General features: G+C 29.2%; 1 protein-coding gene across 1 annotated transcript in view; it reads right to left on the bottom strand.

The window, feature by feature from the left end:
- The window catches only part of LOC109597992 (uncharacterized), a 129,254-nt gene that overhangs the window by 102,956 nt on the left and 12,674 nt on the right, over positions 1-13,624 (bottom strand). The gene's annotated exons all lie outside the window — the stretch shown is intronic.

Raw genomic sequence — 13,624 nt, 5'->3', positions numbered from 1 at the left:
CCCTCTTTATGTTACAACATAACTAAATAAAAATGTAATCCCTGTAAAACAACACACAAGTCCCTTATTTTCTAAGTACGTAAAATTTATAATTTCATGCAATACAGTTTGCGAATATTGTATTTTCTTTTTTTTTCTTTTCGTAAACGCTTAGTCTCCCTCTTTATGTTACAACATAACTAAATAAAAATGTAAACCCTGTAAAACAACACACAAGTCCCTTATTTTCTAAGTAAGTAAAATTTATAATTTCATGCAATACAGTTTGCGAATATTGTATTTTCTTTTTTTTTTCTTTTCGTAAACGCTTAGTCTCCCTCTTTATGTTACAACATAACTAAATAAAAATGTAAACCCTGTAAAACAACACACAAGTCCCTTATTTTCTAAGTACGTAAAATTTATAATTTCATGCAATACAGTTTGCTAATATTGTATTTTCTCTTTTTTTTTTTTCTTTTCGTAAAAGCTTAGTTTCCCTCTTTATATTACAACATAATCAAATAAAATTGTAAACCCTGTAAAACAACACACAAATCCCTTATTTTCTAAGTACGTAAAATTTATAATTTCATGCAATACAGTTTGCGAATATTGTATTTTCTTTTTTTTTTCTTTTCGTAAACGCTTAGTCTCCCTCTTTATGTTACAACATAACTAAATAAAAATGTAAACCCTGTAAAACAACACACAAGTCCCTTATTTTCTAAGTAAGTAAAATTTATAATTTCATGCAATACAGTTTGCGAATATTGTATTTTCTTTTTTTTTTCTTTTCGTAAACGCTTAGTCTCCCTCTTTATGTTACAACATAACTAAATAAAAATGTAAACCCTGTAAAACAACACACAAGTCCCTTATTTTCTAAGTACCTAAAATTTATAATTTCATGCAATACAGTTTGCTAATATTGTATTTTCTCTTTTTTTTTTTTTCTTTTCGTAAAAGCTTAGTTTCCCTCTTTATATTACAACATAATCAAATAAAATTGTAAACCCTGTAAAACAACACACAAGTCCCTTATTTTCTAAGTACGTAAAATTTATAATTTCATGCAATACAGTTTGCGAATATTGTATTTTCTTTTTTTTTCTTTTCGTAAACGCTTAGTCTCCCTATTTATGTTACAACATAACTAAATAAAAATGTAAACCCTGTAAAACAACACACAAGTCCCTTATTTTCTAAGTACGTAAAATTTATAATTTCATGCAATACAGTTTGCGAATATTGTATTTTCTTTTTTTTTCTTTTCGTAAACGCTTAGTCTCCCTCTTTATGTTACAACATAACTAAATAAAAATGTAAACCCTGTAAAACAACACACAAGTCCCTTATTTTCTAAGTAAGTAAAATTTATAATTTCATGCAATACAGTTTGCGAATATTGTATTTTCTTTTTTTTTTCTTTTCGTAAACGCTTAGTCTCCCTCTTTATGTTACAACATAACTAAATAAAAATGTAAACCCTGTAAAACAACACACAAGTCCCTTATTTTCTAAGTACGTAAAATTTATAATTTCATGCAATACAGTTTGCGAATATTGTATTTTCTTTTTTTTTCTTTTCGTAAACGCTTAGTCTCCCTATTTATGTTACAACATAACTAAATAAAAATGTAAACCCTGTAAAACAACACACAAGTCCCTTATTTTCTAAGTACGTAAAATTTATAATTTCATGCAATACAGTTTGCGAATATTGTATTTTCTTTTTTTTCTTTTCGTAAACGCTTAGTCTCCCTCTTTATGTTACAACATAACTAAATAAAAATGTAATCCCTGTAAAACAACACACAAGTCCCTTATTTTCTAAGTACGTAAAATTTATAATTTCATGCAATACAGTTTGCGAATATTGTATTTTCTTTTTTTTTCTTTTCGTAAACGCTTAGTCTCCCTCTTTATGTTACAACATAACTAAATAAAAATGTAAACCCTGTAAAACAACACACAAGTCCCTTATTTTCTAAGTAAGTAAAATTTATAATTTCATGCAATACAGTTTGCGAATATTGTATTTTCTTTTTTTTTTCTTTTCGTAAACGCTTAGTCTCCCTCTTTATGTTACAACATAACTAAATAAAAATGTAAACCCTGTAAAACAACACACAAGTCCCTTATTTTCTAAGTACGTAAAATTTATAATTTCATGCAATACAGTTTGCTAATATTGTATTTTCTCTTTTTTTTTTTTCTTTTCGTAAAAGCTTAGTTTCCCTCTTTATATTACAACATAATCAAATAAAATTGTAAACCCTGTAAAACAACACACAAATCCCTTATTTTCTAAGTACGTAAAATTTATAATTTCATGCAATACAGTTTGCGAATATTGTATTTTCTTTTTTTTTTTTCTTTTCGTAAAAGCTTAGTCTCCCTCTTTATATTACAACATAACCAAATAAAAATGTAAACCCTGTCAAACAACACACAAATGCCTCATTTTCTAAATACGTAAAATTGTTGACATCCCAATTCGGAGTTCGCAATTAATTGCAGAGTTCGGCTTAGACCGAGGCCGAATGCAGCGCGCAAAAGAAAAATCGCGGGGCGTCTCTAATTAGAGGCAGAACGGGCGCAAATATCAGCCGGCAAATAATTTATGAATTAGGAATTAATTGGTCGGCGGTGATGGTGAATAGTCACATCCCCGAGGAGCAATTTATGTTTATTACGAAATGCCGCCAGTACGCCAGGTGCAACGCAACCTCATAATTAACCGGGCCGATTTAGAGCCGCGCGCCGAGTTTGCCGTGTGAGGGCCACACTCTCCTTTTTAAACCCCCAATTAAATTTTAATTATGAGCTCCTGGCATTTTTGCCACCTCGCCTCCACTGTTCACATTCAAATTTTATCCTTATTTATGTTCATAATTGGTCGCGATTTACAACTGCGACCGGCCCGAACAATGGACCCGGTGTAAAAAGACACTCTACGAAATTTAATTAAGGCGCAACTCGATTACTTATTACTATTAATAATGCTAGCTCGCTTAGGTTAGTTCCATTCCTAATTAATTTACTCCGCTAGTTTACTGCACTACCCGTTTACAATTTCACACTTCAAAACACTCCCGATATCAAGTGTGTAAATAATTCTCCCCAACGGAAACGTTCTATTTGTAATCGTTTAGGCATTTTTAAACTTGAACCGACCCGAGAAAACTCCGGTTAAGCAGAATAAATGTAAACGAAAGAAATTATTAAGCGCCGGAGTTTCGTCGGTTGTATTTAGCCCGGATCATCTTCAAAGATAGAGGGCGGCTTACGACTGTTTGTAGAGACCGGGTCGCAGTTTTATCCGATCCACGTCACTTACAGTTCCTTTCACGAAATATTACGCCATTGTTGTTACACCAAATTGTCAATTTCGTTTAAAGAAACGCCGATTCAGCTACAGCGGTATAATGTGCGAGCACCCGGCAAATATCTATAAGATCCTACGTCGGTCTTGATAAATCTGTTCTTTCTGAATGGATATGAAGGTGGTTCGGCCGTCTGGCCGACAAGGAATGCGTTTTATCCTCGTCAATTATCCTACAGTTGACTTAAATAAAATTAAGTGTGATAAACCGGTTCCGAGGTTAACGCTCCACTTCTTTAGTTCATTTCATTTTCAGGATGTACTTTTGATGGTATTGTCATCAAATCAGATTGTGCGGAAAATTGTCTTGTCACAAAATAAATCCTATTGTAACTGATCTTTGTTTATCAAAAAAACTCATTTAAATTTAAAATCCAAGGAGTAAATATGAATTGAAAGAATTATTTGACCCACACAAACAATAAATAAAGTACCTAATAAGGATAATAAGCACTGTCGGATAAGAAATTTTAACTAATAAAAACTGAATTTAAATTAAACCAATATTAATTATAGATCTTAATTATCCACCCACTTCTTAGCTCAAAATTTATTTTATAGTGTTGTAAGAAACTTATGTAAAATTTTGGTTATTCTTACAAATATTTAAGGTAAGGAAATATGACTTTTTTCCATTGGTTTTAATTTATTGAAAAACTTACGCAGACTACTTTCAATTTTGTTTTTTCCTAATAGTTACAGAGAAGTGTATATTGCACACTGCGTATTGAACCTGCCATTCTAATGAAAATCGAGTAAAATGCAACTATTTAAATTACGAATCATCAATAAAATTCTACTTACTTACTTAAGTCGGGTTCAACAATCGGAATGTTTTTTATTAATTATTGTGGGGTATTATAGTGTATTAGCATCATCAATGATGCACAGATACCAATTAGGTCACTGAAAATTTTTTACAAAATTGTTTATATTGGGTCCAGCTTGAACAACTCCGGTCAACCAAACTAAACTGTATATCATAAACTTACACTCACTTCGTTTAAAACAATAGAAAAAACATTAAGAACTAAAAGAAACACATTTAATTACACATGAACTCTTGTCATGAAATATCGTTGGACAGAAATACTAATAAAAAAGAACAAGAGGTAAGGAAACATCTACGTCAAAGAAAAGAGATCGGATACATCTCCTTAAATAACAAGAGTACTTAAAACTTTAATAAGAATTAAATACGACAAATATATCATCAAGTGTACGTGTAAGAGAAAAATTCTAATAACTTTAAGTGATGGCTATTAGACGACAAAATTCATTTTTAAATATTTCGTTAAAATAATTATGTTAAAATAATAGATGTTATTATCCTACTATTATATAGTATAATAAGACGTACTGGCAAGGTATTTAAAATTAAAACCATTAAAATAAATTAATTAAGTTGGATATTTCTCATTTCATTTCAAATCTCTTTTAGGTAGACCTTATTTCCTATCGATACATTTTCGATCAGACTGTGACATTAAAAAAACGCCTACTTGATTTTTTTAGAGCCACTTACTATTATGAGGTTATTTTTAATCCAATCACAAATAAATTGATATTGTTGATTCACCAAACTATTTTTTATGGTTATGCCTCATTTGAAAGATATTTGTATTTAATGCTGTTTTGTTGGCTATACTTGTGTGTAGGTTTAGAGTTATGACCAATTTATTTAATGTGTTAGATAAACTTCCAAAGAAACACTATTTAATATTTAAAAATTCATAATCATACGATTCCTTTATTCTCTTGGGAAATACAATATGCTGGATTCCAGGACACCGCAGAACAGTGTCCATAATATTCACTGGTTCTTAGGTATCAGATATAATGATACTTATGATAATTTTTATTTTTAAAAAATTTTATATTCACATAGAAAATCATTATTAAAGGTAACATTAACAAAATAGAAGTATCTCTTTTACATTTAAATTGTTTGATTATAATTTTATATAAAATACATTGAGTGTGTGGATAAATTGAATTTTCTAGATTAAATACATTTAAAAAAATGTTCAATATTTTTTATTTTGGCCATTAATATTTCAATAGACGCAGCCGTCTAGGTCAGTATATTAATTTTATTATTCTTTTTATATATTTAATAGACACAAAAATAAACAAAATTTATTTTAATATTATAATTTGAACACGTTTTATTCGATTAAAATATCTTTAAGAAGACCTTTTACACCTAAAATTATAATATTGGAACATCGCAATGTAACTCAACAATAATTAATCCAAATGTATAATGTCTCCCACAGTGTAATATATGCCAAGGAAGGTGGAAGTTATTTGTAAAACAAACGCAAGACTTACTAAGTACTAATTCAAAAATGTAGCGCTTAATTTTGTTTTATTAATTTCCCAGGAAATTACGCGATATAAGTTTTATTGGCTTAAACCGTCTGTTATTGATGCAGTTTCATTTAATTTATGCAGGACATAAAAAATTACGTCATCATTATTATTAGCAACTCTTAATTGCAATATTAATATCACATGTTGTTTCTTATTCATGCATATTTGTGTTACACTATTGTAAAAGAAAAATTCCCATAGAATGGTTCATTCAATTTATTTATTTATTACCCTAAATTAAATTATTGGAGAATTATTTGAAACCCGCTAACAATAAATAATATCTAATGCTATATTGTTATAGTATATTAATAATAATTTATTTACAATGTTAATTTTATATGAAATTAATTGAGAAATAATTTCTATTTATATTTCTACTCAGGCTATTATTTATGTTTGTTTGACAAATGTAAATGGAAATTTCATCATTCATTAAATGTTTATTAAATAAAATCAAATAATTTGATTCATATACAAAAATTAATAGAAAACAGTTCATTTTTGTTACAATTTTTTATGGTAAAAGATTATGTTTATTTGGTTATTAAAACTGGATTGATCCTAAATTACACGTAACACACACGCATAAATGTTCAATTTTATTTTAACGATAGCCGTTTTAAAACTAAAAATCATAAAAGTGATGAACAATACATAAAGAGTTTTATCGCAGGCGGTAATTTCCGTTGTTAAGTGCCGAAGTTGGAAGTCAAACACGATTTCCACAGGATCGAACAATGAAAAATTTCGGTAATCGGTGACGACACAAAATCGATGTGCGCCGATCTAATGCCATACTTTTAATAATCCCTCCCGAAATTTTAATATCCTGCAAAACTAATCAAAACTTAAAATGTAATTGCCGGCGAAACTTCGCGCTAATGTTCATTAAACCTCCAGAAGCTATCGACGGATGAAAATTGAAAATGTCATATTTATGACCTTCAACAATATATTTACTTTGCTCAGTTTTCCCCGAGCTAATTTAATGAACGGTTTTATAAACGAAATGGGAACTATTGGGGAATTATTGACATTATACATTTGCAATTTAAAAGCACGATCAAATTCGATAATTGAATTCGAATTATAAGCAGCTTACTTTTCATCAATACAATTGAAGATTGTTTATTTAAGCTGAAACCTTTTATGCTTTTTGCATGTTTTGAGAAATGGAAACAATTGATACTCCAGTCAAAATATTTTACGAACAGGTAAAACCTACATGCGCAATTTTTATTCAGGGGTGGAATTTATCGGTCTACTAATTTTAAAAATTTAAAAATGATATTATGAATAGAGAGTCTGATAGTATTTACATATAAGCCTCCTTGGAAAATCGAATATCTGCTTTGTATGTATTTATTTAAATGCCGAATCCGGATTTCCCTTTTATTTTATATTGAATCATTCCAATTTATGATCCAGTTTATTTTTAAGGGCCTCGCGCAATTTTTAATAATTGAGTTTTTGTTCCGCCAAAATTATATAGCATTATATAATTAAAATACAGCGGTGGGGTCGTTTGGAATCGGGATGAAAACGGAAATCTGCAAATGGCACGGGAAACTTGAAGTGACCGCATCCAATTTTATGTTCGGCGGTAAATGAATTATTCCGGGTGATTAATGTCAGTCATTGATGCTCGTGGCGCTATTAATATTTAAGTTTCCGTTTATAACTGATGATGTCGATTAAATTTCATCATCAGTTACTTGAGTGGCGGATAAGAAAAACCTACCGCGACACAATTTTCGTCAAATGAAACGATTCGTGAAATCTGATATTATTTTTACCAGGAATTGATGTGTCCAGTCTCCGGAAATGCTCACAACACAAAGAGATAACATATATCTTGTAAATGAATGGACTGATGGAATATTTTTTTGATATATGGACTGATAATGGCGTGTCTAAATTGAAGTGTATTTTTGTAAAATAAATATTGTTATTTACGGTTTGTGGCATGTTCGAGTTTATTGTGAAAAATCTTAATCATTTCTAGACATAAAGTTCATCATGGAAATACGTATGTTCGACCAGGAATGATCAAAATTAGAAAAAAACTTCATTTTAAAACAGATAAAACATTTTGATGGACGTTTCCATAAAAGTTTTTCCATGTCATTGCATGCATAGGAATTATACAAGTTCAATGTACCTTTTGTGGTCGATGTTTTGTATTGTTTCATTTTTTTCCAACAAAAACTCACCTAGTTTTAATAGAATCTAATTAAAAATCTTCATTGTTATTAGATTAAAACCATTTTAATTTGTAGTAACAAAAGTACAGTCATTTATGTTAGTGGTTTGAAAAAAAAATGTAGATTACAGATTTCAATACATGGATTGAATACGACGAAACGTAGGTCGATTTCCAACCGCTTTCAAACGTCTATCGATTCGCAAAACACTCTTCTTGTTCAATAAAAACGCTTTTATGCGATATGAATGAAAGGTCTGATGGACCTTAAATTTCTACGGTACGTTGAACAAAGTGTATTATTAACAACAGTGGAGGTGCACTATTCTGAATGCATGGTGTCGCTGAATTGCAAAATTCCATTCACCAAAGAGTTTACCTCGATTACTGAACACATGTACCATTAAATTTATAGATTCAATTGTTACTATTGGTAAGTTTCATTTTGAATCCTCAGTTTCATTCTAAAAAGTCAAGAAAATATGTAATTTTAAAAAAACTACATCAAGACAGTTAATATATATAATCTAGTTGTTAAAATTCTTAATAAAATTCCGTACCTATTGCTTTTTGAACCGTTTTTATAACTTCCTTTGTTTATGAAATATTGAATTCTTTCAAAAAATGTTCACACATGGAATTATTATTTGTATTTTAAAATTATTTATAGGGTGTTTATAATTTGCACTTAATATTTTCATGTTTTAAATGCCCATACTTTCTTATTTCAAGTCTAATCACCTTAAAATTTACAATCTAGTCGACAGAACTTTATTTGCTACTGATATGTTTTGACATACTCTATAACTAAAATAAATATTTACAGAGATGGTAAAGGGTTGATGTGTTCTCTTTTGATATATTATAGAATATCTTTCTTATATCAGAAACGAATTAAGGGGGTATTCTGGTTTAGAAATTTTAAAAAATAGATTTTTTTCCTTTCATATTATCAAAGCTTAACCATTTCAGAATATGTCCCCAAAAGGAATTTTCAAAATTCAAATTATTTTCAAAGATTTTTTAATGACGTGCATGCCGGAATGAATCGTCCCAATCCACCTGCGATCATGTTGCCTCGTCAATTCTTTTGCTTTTTTCGAAGTCGAGAAAGGTCCGTCCCATGTATGAAGCAAGAATGGCAGATTGAATAAATGTGACTTAGATTGCATACAACCATACACGAAACTTTAAACACGTTTTTCTCGAAACTATATTTTTTTTAAATTCTTGTCATGATTTCCTAAATTCTACTGAACCGATTTACTTCAAATTTGGTATGAGTCTTCTTTATACATTCGTCTATTGAAATAAGTTTAATATCAATTTTCAATTTTTACTATTTTTAAAAAATTCTGAAAAGTAAAAAAAAATGGTACAAAAATTTATCATTTTTTCAGACAGCCGAAATTTAACGAAAAAAATATTTTTTCAACATATTTTTACTTTAGTACGTAGCAGCATTACTCTAGCTTAATCATTTTTTTATTTTTTTTTTATTTCAGACGCCAGTTTTATGGGACCCCCACTTCGTCAGCCTTTATCTTTTTCAATTTTTAATTTATTTACTTCTTTTAATTATTTTCTGATTATTTATAAATGTCTTGTAAAATAATAAATAGTAAAAATATTATTTGTCTTTTTATTATTGTGACTTGCCTCTAGACCAGAATTCCTCCTTAATGGTTTAAATATTTTGCAAAAAATATCTACAACATCACAAAAACAAACAATAAATTTAAGACCATCTAAAGCACTTAAATAAAACACATCAGTCGAATAATTTTTTTACTATTTTGTATTATTTACACTGGAAAAGGGAAATAAATGTACGAAAATACACTCTATACTTAATATTTACTCTATACTTACTTTTTTGTTAACGTGTATACGAAAAATTAGTTTTTCAAAATTACAATTGTCGATAATACAGATATTTTAATTAAATATCTCAAAAACAAATCAAGTTATGAAAATGATTCAAAATACTCCGAATCCAGAATTTTAAAAATAATAAAATATTTAAATAACTCTATTTGAAAAAACAAAGTTAATGTCAGTTCTGGTTGAACTGCTGCTATTTTAAGAAAATATATTGTTATGCCTCCAAAAACAAGATCTTACAAAGTAAATAACATTAAAAATATTTTGTTTATGATAAACCAAAAATGTTAAATGTGTATAGAATATATATTTCAAACAGTTCTATATCCATGATACTAAATATTACCAAATGCTGAAAAACCAACTTTTAACATCTTACCCATATCTCGTTAGGGGGAGATTCTTTGAGAAAAAATATAGTGATGACCATAGATATACCAAGTAAACATTTAAATTTTGTTATTTCACTTGCAAGTCGTCATATTTAATAATTAATATTTTAATTGGTAGTGAACACAGAAGCATTAAGCAAGTTTTTTTTAATCTTTTGAAAATGGACGGTTCTTTGAAGAAAAATTATAATTCAGCGTTTCGAGGAGAATGAAAAACAAGTGGATAATGTCAAAAGTTTACGTTTACATAAATCAAAATTTATCAAAAAGTATAAAATTACTGGGTGGAAGCTACTAAAAATTCTGGACGAGTACGGAAGACCTATGGAAAAATGCATAATTCACATGGCTAAAAACAATCCGTTTTAAGGGTCACTCGTATCAAAGCCAATCTGGACGTAATAGACTTGACTAATATCAGTCCAAAAAATGTAAAGGCCAATTTGACCGAGGAAGAGTGGAAACGTGACGAATCCAAGTTCAACTTGTATAAAAGTGAATCGTCCTTCTTATGTTAAAGCTTTCGTAAGGGGGAAACGATATCACTACGAAAGTCTGGTTGTGAGAACAGAACATAAATATTTTGCCTTAGCCAGCAGAATCTCCAGATCTCAATAATATAAAATAAGACATAAAATCTATTCATATCCAAGTAAACTCTTCATGGCGTCTCAAGCGTCTTGGAAGAATACAGATATTAGACTATAGAGCACAACACATGCCTCAAAACGATCCAAGTTCATTTTTGAATAAAATAATTTTGAAGTATTTTATTAAATGTGTAAATAAATTTTTTAATTTAAAAATTTTTGACAATGGAACATCGTTATTATTACTATTTCAACTAATAGATTCATGGAAATTTTAGGATTTTCGTCTTTTGAGGTCATATCTTCACGAGCAATAGATATGTCTTATATTATCAAATTATTTGAATCTATGCTACGAAGATGCCCTGAAGTATTAAAACAAAAAGGTTATTACACAAAATATGCATAACAAATAACCTTTAAAAATAAAAGTTGCTATAATTATGGCCACTACTAAATACAAAACTCTTCAAGTTCATTTACAAATTCTGGAACCCACATATTTAGGTACACCAAGTAGAGATATATTAAAATGAATTGAAAAGTATTAATAATTCTTAAACATTAAACATAAACTTTATCAATGAAACATCTGTAAATAATATGGAATGTTGCCATTAAGAATTTTGACAGTTTCACACAACTCATAAAACATCGCAGACATGAATTTACAAGTACGAGAAAAAAAGTAAAACCGTACAAATGCCAAAACATAATTCGTCGTAACATTGCAACAAAATAGCCGTTTTCGCAATAATGGCCGTTTTACGCCTACAGCATAAGCACCATCGGAAAAAATCGTAAAAAAGCAGTCTCACTTGTGATTTTCGTGGCTGGCGGTAAACAATTTGACGTCATTTACATTTTTATGATATGAGCGTTTATTACGGCGTATAAATTTTCACTCATCATTTCGCTGATATGCGCGACGCCCGGATTTTTTTACATGCTTAACATTTTCCGAATGGGCACACGAACAGTCACACCGGCCGATGTACATTTTCATAAAATTTCACGTTAATCCGTTCCTGAATGTAATTATATTGATTAATTAGAACCCGCTGCAGATTGTACAGGAATTTATCGGCTGCGAACTATTTATCAGACCGGGAAAATATGAAATCATTAATTGTTTCGACTAATGAGTTCTGGATAAATCGTTTATCTCGAATTCAATAAGAAAATAAACAGTTTCCACTTGTCACGGCCCCAAGATATATAACTTTTTTATTTCGGACCATATTCGGCGCAACCCCAGAGCGAAATAATAAATCACCCGGTTTCGTAATGATGTTCCTTTGGAAAAAACGGGCACTATTACGTTTCTTACAATTACATGTGTTCCTTTCGCTTGTAAACACCTTCCATCAATTAGTCAAGGGCCTTTGTCAACGACATTAATCGAATTCCGGGTCGACGAAAAACACTTTCACGATTTAATCAAGTTGGAAAATGTATATATATATATATATATATATATATATATATATATATATATATATAGCCTTTCACTTATGCATGCGTACTATTTTGTAAAACCAACAAGAATAATTTTTGGAATGTGTATTCTTCAATTAACTAAAAACTGCATATTGTATTAAGTCAGTGGGTGGATGGATCTTGTTGAAGGGGGTTATCCTTTCAGTAGGGGGAGATGAATCGTATTTTTTGTCGAGTTCTATTTCACTCGGCTTGTGCTTCCGTTTTCCAGATTTCAGAGACGAATCTTATTGAAAGATTTAATAATTTCTTAAAAGAAAATTTAAAGGAATTGTATATTTATATTTTAAATTTTATGCTCATATTTAGTCGTACAAGGAACATTGGATGTTAAGGAATTTTCTCATTATGTAATAAATCAAACAACAAAAGAGCATTTGGGAAACTTTAATTGGATGCACAATATTAACTTTGTTAGAGGTACATTTTAATGTAAAAGAACATTCATTGTTGACAGATATTTTTGAAGTATTTTGTATATAAGCAAAGATTTTTGATTAAATTAACAAATTATTACCAACATACGTTTGTATGTTTGAATTCAAAAAAGAAAATTTAAGTAAAATAATTGGTACGGGAAAAGTAATTTGATTTTTTGTTTTATGAATTAATTGAACGAATTTTTATAACATATTTTAACGTTTAATGTTAAATTAGCCTTTTATTCCTCGTATAATTACATGCTAACAAACCCAACAATTCTCGGGCCTAGACAATTGGTTGAAACTAGTAAACTTGATGGAACAGTACGAGGAAAGTATGAACCTAAGAAAGAAGACCTGGATGAATGCACCAGTCTGTTCGTAAATTGATTAATTCATGAAAAACTTCAAAGAAGACTTTATTTATCAACAACGCCTGTTTCTTCATCACAACGCAAGGCTACACGTCACATTGGAGATCCAAATATAGCTTCAAAAGGTTCAATATTCTACCTCATCCACCATAGAGTCCAGATATTATATATTATATTATTTATCTTTGTTATAGTTCAATTTTTTACACAAACGATTTAATTCTAAAAAGGTCGTCGATACAGAAATTGACCTCTTCAGTTCCAAGATGACAGAATTTTTATTTCTTCTGATGGCATGAATTAGCCTGTTGATCGTTAGTAAAAAATTATTAATTATAATGATGATACTTTTATATTTATATTTATAAATGTTAATTTAAAGAAGATTATTTTATTTTAAAATTAAACGTTAAAAACTTAAATAAATTTTTCCGGTACCTAGTATTACATCTCTAAGATTATTAAATATATTTTAAACAAGATACTGTGCTAGTTTAAATTATATTTAGTCGC

Source organism: Aethina tumida, chromosome 1, assembly GCF_024364675.1.
Source record: "Aethina tumida isolate Nest 87 chromosome 1, icAetTumi1.1, whole genome shotgun sequence".
Lineage (NCBI taxonomy): Eukaryota > Metazoa > Arthropoda > Insecta > Coleoptera > Nitidulidae > Aethina > Aethina tumida.
The sequence above is the reverse complement of the archived record's forward strand: the minus strand, read 5'-3'. Positions and strand labels throughout refer to the sequence as shown.